Source organism: Octodon degus, unplaced genomic scaffold (genome assembly GCF_000260255.1).
Source record: "Octodon degus isolate 3935 unplaced genomic scaffold, OctDeg1.0 scaffold00028, whole genome shotgun sequence".
In the NCBI taxonomy this organism is placed as follows: domain Eukaryota; kingdom Metazoa; phylum Chordata; class Mammalia; order Rodentia; family Octodontidae; genus Octodon; species Octodon degus.
In genome coordinates, this window is record NW_004524604.1 from 7,609,306 (window position 1) to 7,616,119 (window position 6,814).

Consider the following 6,814-nt stretch of genomic DNA (forward strand, 5'->3'; position numbering starts at 1 on the left):
TTGTTCTAATGGTGTTTGTAAATAGGATCACAAGTCCGCATCTTGTACAGCAATTAACCACTAAGAAGAATATATGCAGTGTATTATTTGTTGAAACACTACTTCCGATTTGATTTGAAACTGCCTCATTACTATCTGTTTATCAATAAAACTTTGAAAAAAAAAGTAGTAGAGGGTCTACAGGGTCCCACTACACAGATTGGACTTATCGTGCTCCTCCTGTATTCAGCCTCTCAAGTACCGCGATCACAGATGTGCGCCACCAAGCCCAGTCTAACACTGATTTTCAAATAGACTTTTAAGACTCCATATAGCTACTCAGCCTCTTGGAGCTTACCGTGGCATGAGAACCCCGCTGGTGCCAGCTGTCCGACAAGGAGAGCTGTGCTCTTAAGGCCGATGGACTGGAGTAGCTGCAGTTCTGGCTCCGACACTAGAGTTGTGACTTTGAGCAAGTTTTGAGCTTTTTAACATCTTAGTTTCCTCATCTTGCTCTTACCTTCTCAACACCCCTGTCAGAACTCTGGAGCTTTTCCCCAAGTTCGCATCTGTTTCCCAAATCACGTGCTCGCTGTATCTTTTCTCTGTCATGACTGAGGTTTTCCAACATTTCTTGGCCAATTTATTCAGTTTCCACTGCTAGTTGGTATCCAGCCTCTAGTTCTCGAGATGACCTTTCCAGCCTCTCTGTGTTATCGAGCAGATGTACCTTTGGGTCTCTGAGGAATTCCCACCATCCCCTAGGAGCTCATTCCGTACTTTGTCACTGTAGGCCATCCGTGACCTTTTAAAATCTGTTTCCAGTTTTCCCATTTCTTGCTTGTAGCTTCTCATTCTGTTGCTGTACATTCCTCAACTTGGGGGGTGGAGGCATCTCTCGGACTTCCAAGTCCATCTGTTCAAGCAGTTCTTTTGCCTCTTCAAGTTGTTTCTCCACATTCGCAACCATTTGTTTCTTCTCATCTTGCTTCTCTCCTCTTGCTCCCTTACTTGGATTCATAAACCTCTTTAAGACATCCTCCACCTCCTGCAGAACTACGTGAGGCTTCAGGAGACGGGAAGGGTATGAGTTGAGAGATCCTGGCTTCAAGCAAATACCCCGGGCGGGAGCCGAGGGACCCTCGAAATCTTGCTGGTGATCCCCGCGGTGAGCACCGCGAAGTCCTGCTCATAACCTTCGAAGTCGGACGACATGGCAGCGCTGGAGTGACGGCCCGGGCCGTGGCCTGGGTCAGGGGAGGAGACCGCAGGGTGGGGACTGCAGGCATGTTTAAAAATCCGCCCTGAGACTCGGGCATGGCTCCCGGCCAAACGCTTCCTGGTTGTGCTCCTCAAGGGTTATTTGAAGAGAAATCTAGAAAATAGGGCCTTACTCCATTTCTGCAATTGATAAAAAAGAAAACAAATTTAAAAGTTAGAGGAGGGGCCGGGGAGATGGCTCAGTAGGATAAGTGCTTGACTGGCAAACGTAAGAATCTGAGTTCAATCCCCGGTTCTGCAAAATAAAAAATAAAAAATAAAAATAAAAGTTAGAGGAAATAGAACATTCATGAAAAATGAATGTGAAATATGAGCTGATACAAATTTGCTGAAAGCATTACTAAGTGCTACACTGCTTACAGAAGTGCTGAAAACTCCCTATTTTACTTAAATCTCACGCACATGTTGCTGCAGTTAATATCTTCTTCCTCCTATTCTTCCTGCTTTTCCTCCTCTTCCTCCTTCTTCCTGTCCTTCTCTTTTTCCTTCTCCTTCTTTTTCATCTCTCCTACTAACCAAAACACTGAGAATACTAAGAATTACATGCATAAATGTAAATGGTGACTCTATCTTAATGTGGAAACACTTAATAAATATCCCCCCATTACCACCATTATCTTGGCCAGCCATGGTGGTATGCACCTGTAATCCCAGCTCTGGGAAGGCTGAGGCATGAGGATCAACAAAATTTTGAGGCCAGCCTTGGTTATATAGTTCAAGGTCAGCATGAAATACATGCTGAGACCCCTCATAGAAAACATTATCTCATTTCCTCAGCCCTAATTCCAGCCCTTAATGCTATGCTTTGCACATATCAGGTACCTAAAAACTAAATAAATCCACAGACTGAGGACTTGTTCTTTTTAAGCCTTTCCTTAACATAGAATATTGCTACATTAGTATTTTCAGTAGATAGCTGGCATTATGCAAGCAGATGCGACTAAGACCTTTCAAACTTGTTAGAGCACAAAAAACCATTTTAGAGATTGCTTGTTCCTGGAATAATATTTTTGAGACTTATTGAAAGCTTGAAAAAAAGCTCTGTCATTGTACCTGAAGTAATGTACTCACTTAGGGTTTGGATGCTTATGATTATTTACATGTGCATAAGAAAGAATTTCAGAAATGGTGGGAAATATTCCTTCTCACTAAATTCATATAATTAATGTAAATCATATAGATGAGATAAACTAAAAGGAAAAGAGACTGAATGAGTCATCATATAACTGATACAAGAACCACAAAAAATTACTTGCAAAAACTTTTAGAACAGGAAAAAAACAGAAAAAGTCTAGCACAACCTCGTCTAGAATAATTAAATTTGCAGATAAAGCTATGTTCTCTTCTCTGATACTTGTGCGTGGCAACATTTATTAGTAAGGAGATGAATAAAAAATAACAAACTTAGCAATCAAGACTTTATCTCAAGTTTAAAAAGAACTTCTTCACAGTTCTAGAGAGAGAGATCACATTAATGTGACTGCCTTTGTACAACTGAGTCACTCAGAGCTCTTAGAACTTTTATGTCAGAGTGGGACAAGGTCTCTATCCCAGGAAGCAGGAAAAGAGAAAGAGAGGTGAAAGGCAGAGGGGAAGGGAGGATAGGAAAACAGAAAAAGTCTATTCCCTTTGAGGGATTGGGGTAGCAAATTATGGCCTATAGACTTGCCAGATAAACAAACTTTTATTTTTAAGCTACAACAGCAGAGTTGAGTGACTGGAACAGAGATTATATAAGCTATAAATCAAAAATATTTATTCTCTTGTCCTTTAAAGAAGAGTTTGCCAGCCCCTGCCTTCAACAGTAAATGAACCTCCAAGAAGGCTATAAGCAAAGCTCCAACAGGACACTGACAGACATGCCACTCATTCTGCCTGCTTCTACACTTTTAACAATTTTTCTTATAAAGTTTTGGAGAGGGAAAGCCTAACTCTTTTATATAAAACCCAAGACACAATAGTATAAACCATAGGTGGCCAGGTGTGGCAACACACACCTATAATCCCAGCACTTAAGAAACTGCAGCAAAGGATCTCTGAGAGTTCGAGGCCAGCCTGAGTTACATAGTGAGTTCAAGGTCAGCCTGCACCACATAGGGAAATCCTATTCCAAACAACAACAAAGTATAAACCCTAGAAATTATCAAAAGTCAGAGGAGAACCATACTGTTACAAACACTGAAGTTGACTGGAACCAGGTCCAATTATACTCCTGAAGAGTAGGATTGCTACAAGTGGCATGGGAGACACCTCATCAATCAAGTATCAGTCAAATATAGTCAGCGTGGCTACCCCCTGTGCTCTAAATTTTGTATTCATAAGGCATGTGGTGGCCAGGCAAAGTAAAAATCCCAGCTACGTCATAATCCTGAAACCCAGCAGTGTTTCAGGAAAGTGATCAAATCAGGTTCTACAGAGGTTCAAACAGGAGGATTCTTTACTTGACCTGAATCTCGGTTAAGGTGACACATGGTACATGCCTGTGCAGTGGTCACCAAGCAGACTCTGCATGAAGGATGGATATAGGATAAAGATGTCAACTACTCACACTCCCAGCCCTTCCTCCCTCAGGCTTAATCTCAGCAGTTGGCTTTGTCTGCCTCAAATATCAACTTTTCCATTCAGATGAAGCCTTTGTCCTAAACCTGTGCACATCATCATCATGTGACCTGGAAACGGAAGAATTGGCTTTTGGCATCTATCTCAGATAAGTAACACATCTGAGCCTCTCTCTCTTTCTCTCTCTCTCTCTCTCTCTCTCTCTCTCTCTCTCTCTCTCTCTCTCCCTCTCTCTCTCCCCCCGATGTGTGTGTACATACACACACACACACACACACACACACAACATGCACTTATAACTGGTGAAAATTAAATCAGATGCAGAGATTGTGCCAATGTCAGTTCTTCATTGTGGTGCTGTAGTTCACCATAGCAGACATTTATGCTGCAATACAGGGCAAAAACAACACAACTCTCCCTGCACATTCCTTTTAAACTTCCTATGGCTCTACAATTATTTAAAAATAAAAAATTAAAAAGATATACTCACCAGGAGCCTGAGGAAGAGGGTGGTGGTGGAGACTGAGTGGAGCCAGGGGACAGGATGTTGGTGCTGGCATTAGGAGACCTGCACATCCCACATTGGTGCAACAGCTTGCTGACTAAACTCAAAAAGTTTCTAGTGCCAGGAAAGATTCAGCACATTCTCTGCACTGGAAACCTTTGCACTAAAGAGAGTTACGACTATCTCAAGACCCTGGCTGGTGATGTTCATATTATGAGAGGAGACTTCAATAAGAATCTGAATTACCCAGAACAAAAAGTCATGACAGTGGGTCAGTTCAAAATTGCTCTAACCCACGGACATCAGATTATTCCATGGGGAGATATGGCCAGCTTAGCCCTGCTGCAGAGGCAGTTTAATGTGGACATTCTTATCTCAGGACACACACACACACAAATTTGAAGCATTTGAGAATGAAAATAAATTCTACATTAGCCGAGGTTCTGCCACTGGGGCATATAATGCCTTGGAAACAAATATTATTCCATCATTTGTGTTGATGGATAGCCAGGCTTCTACAGTGGTCACTTACATCTATCAGCTAATTGTGGATAATGTGAAAGTAGAATGAATCAAATACAAAAAATCTTAAAGCCAGGCCTGTCTTGATGATTTTGTTTGTTCTTCATTCCCTTGTTCAATGAATCATTTAAGAGCTATGCAACTGTATCACTTTTACATTTTGCAGTAAAATATAATACATCTTCTCTGTTAGTAGATAATTGCTCTATGCTTTTGTAAACTATAAGAATATATTTGGTTTACATTGCTGTATCTGGCTTATGAAAAAAATTACCACACAGTAAATGGTCACATGTTAAGAACAATTTATCCTCATCAGTAACTTCAAAGTTGGTATTTGGGTTTTATTACAAAATAGTGCATGAAGAGAAAGAATCTAAACATTCTGTATATATTTTTCTCTTCTTCGGGACTAAATGTGTATCTTTCATTTGTAATTTCTTGATAACCTGTGTTTAATTTTAAAAAACATATAAACTTATAGAGACCAAATGAAACTGTGTGGATATAAGTATTAAAGTGAAGTCGAAGAGATGACCTTTAGCGACTCTCCTTTCTGTGTCATGTTAACCTCACATTTTATTTTCCAAATAATACATCATATTGGCATGTGAAATTAGCAGTGGTTCTTCATACTATTGCTACTACCATTTTTCAAGGCTTAATTAAAAATTTTTAAAAACATGAACACTTGACTAGAAAGCACTAGAGTAAATATATAATGTGAAGAATCCTCTTATTGACAAGTACGGTGGCTCACACTTGTAATCTGGGCTGCTTGGTCAACTGAGATAGGAAGAGCACAAGTTTGAGGTCAACCTAGGGAGATCCTGTTTCTAAATAAAGTATAAAAAGAGTTGGAGGGCCACAGAGATAACTCAGCAATCTAAGCACCTACCTTGGCAAGCTTAAGGACCTGGGTTCACGCCCCTGGTACCACATGCCGAGCCAGCCACCGAAACTGAGCATAGTGGGACATGCCTGTAATCCCAGCACTGGGGAGGCTGAGACAGGAAGATCACTGTGAGTCTGAACCACATAATGAGACTTGTACCCAATAAATAAGTGAATAAATAAATAAATAAAAAGAAAATTTTAAATTATTTTAGTTTTTAAATTGTTTTTTTTTTTTTATTTTTGAGACAGATTCTTGCAGAGTTGCCCAGGCTAGTCTCAAATTTGCCATCCTCCTGCTTAAGCCTCCTAGAGTTCTGAGATTATAGTCATGTACCACTACTTTTGACTTACCTTACATTTCCAAATTACATTCAAGGAGCAAATATTAATCGAGCAACTTCTTTGCAAATCATAGTGTGATCTCTACTAGATGCTATTCTATATATTTCAGCCCACTCAAGAAAATACTTGTAGAATTTCTAATGTTGCCATATTAGGATTTATTGTAAACAGAAGGAATTATACAATGCTTTGTCAAAATTAAAGAAAAAGAATTCAGTTTTAACTGACAAAAAATTCTAATTTACCTACACTGAAATACAATCATATATTACACATAAATTCTATTACACAAGTGGCACTGGTACGTAGAACTATATCAGACCAATTACAATGCTATGAAAGTTTCTAAACAAAAATGCATGACTTAATGGTGAAGAACACTATCCTATACACAGAGGGCATAATTACAACCCCTTTGGCATGTTATCGGGACAGCAGCTGCTGTTTGAATTCAGTAACAAGATTATCAGGTTAACATTAAATGTTCTCCCTCTTCTTCAACGAACATTAATCGCATAAATTCATTTAGTAGATTGTCTTCCTTTTTTTCTTCATTCATGTATGATCCAGAATCATTTGAAGAAACTGGAGGAAAAATAGTTTGTCAGTTTTGAAAATAAAGTTCAAAATACAACTTAAAAAAAAAGATAAAGAATTCTATGCTTCTCATGTTTGCACATAAGTCCAAAAATCTCACCATATACAACCTTGAAGCAGGACAGTCCCACA

The 6,814-nt window shown here is 39.5% G+C and overlaps 1 long non-coding RNA gene and 2 pseudogenes across 1 annotated transcript in view; 2 read left to right on the top strand and 1 right to left on the bottom strand.

Annotated features, from left to right (window-relative positions):
* LOC111816195 overlaps nucleotides 1-6,814 on the top strand; it is a 373,724-nt gene that overhangs the window by 249,944 nt on the left and 116,966 nt on the right. The gene's annotated exons all lie outside the window — the stretch shown is intronic.
* On the bottom strand, nucleotides 496-1,307 carry LOC101575663 (annotated as a pseudogene).
* On the top strand, nucleotides 4,364-4,916 carry LOC101590681 (annotated as a pseudogene).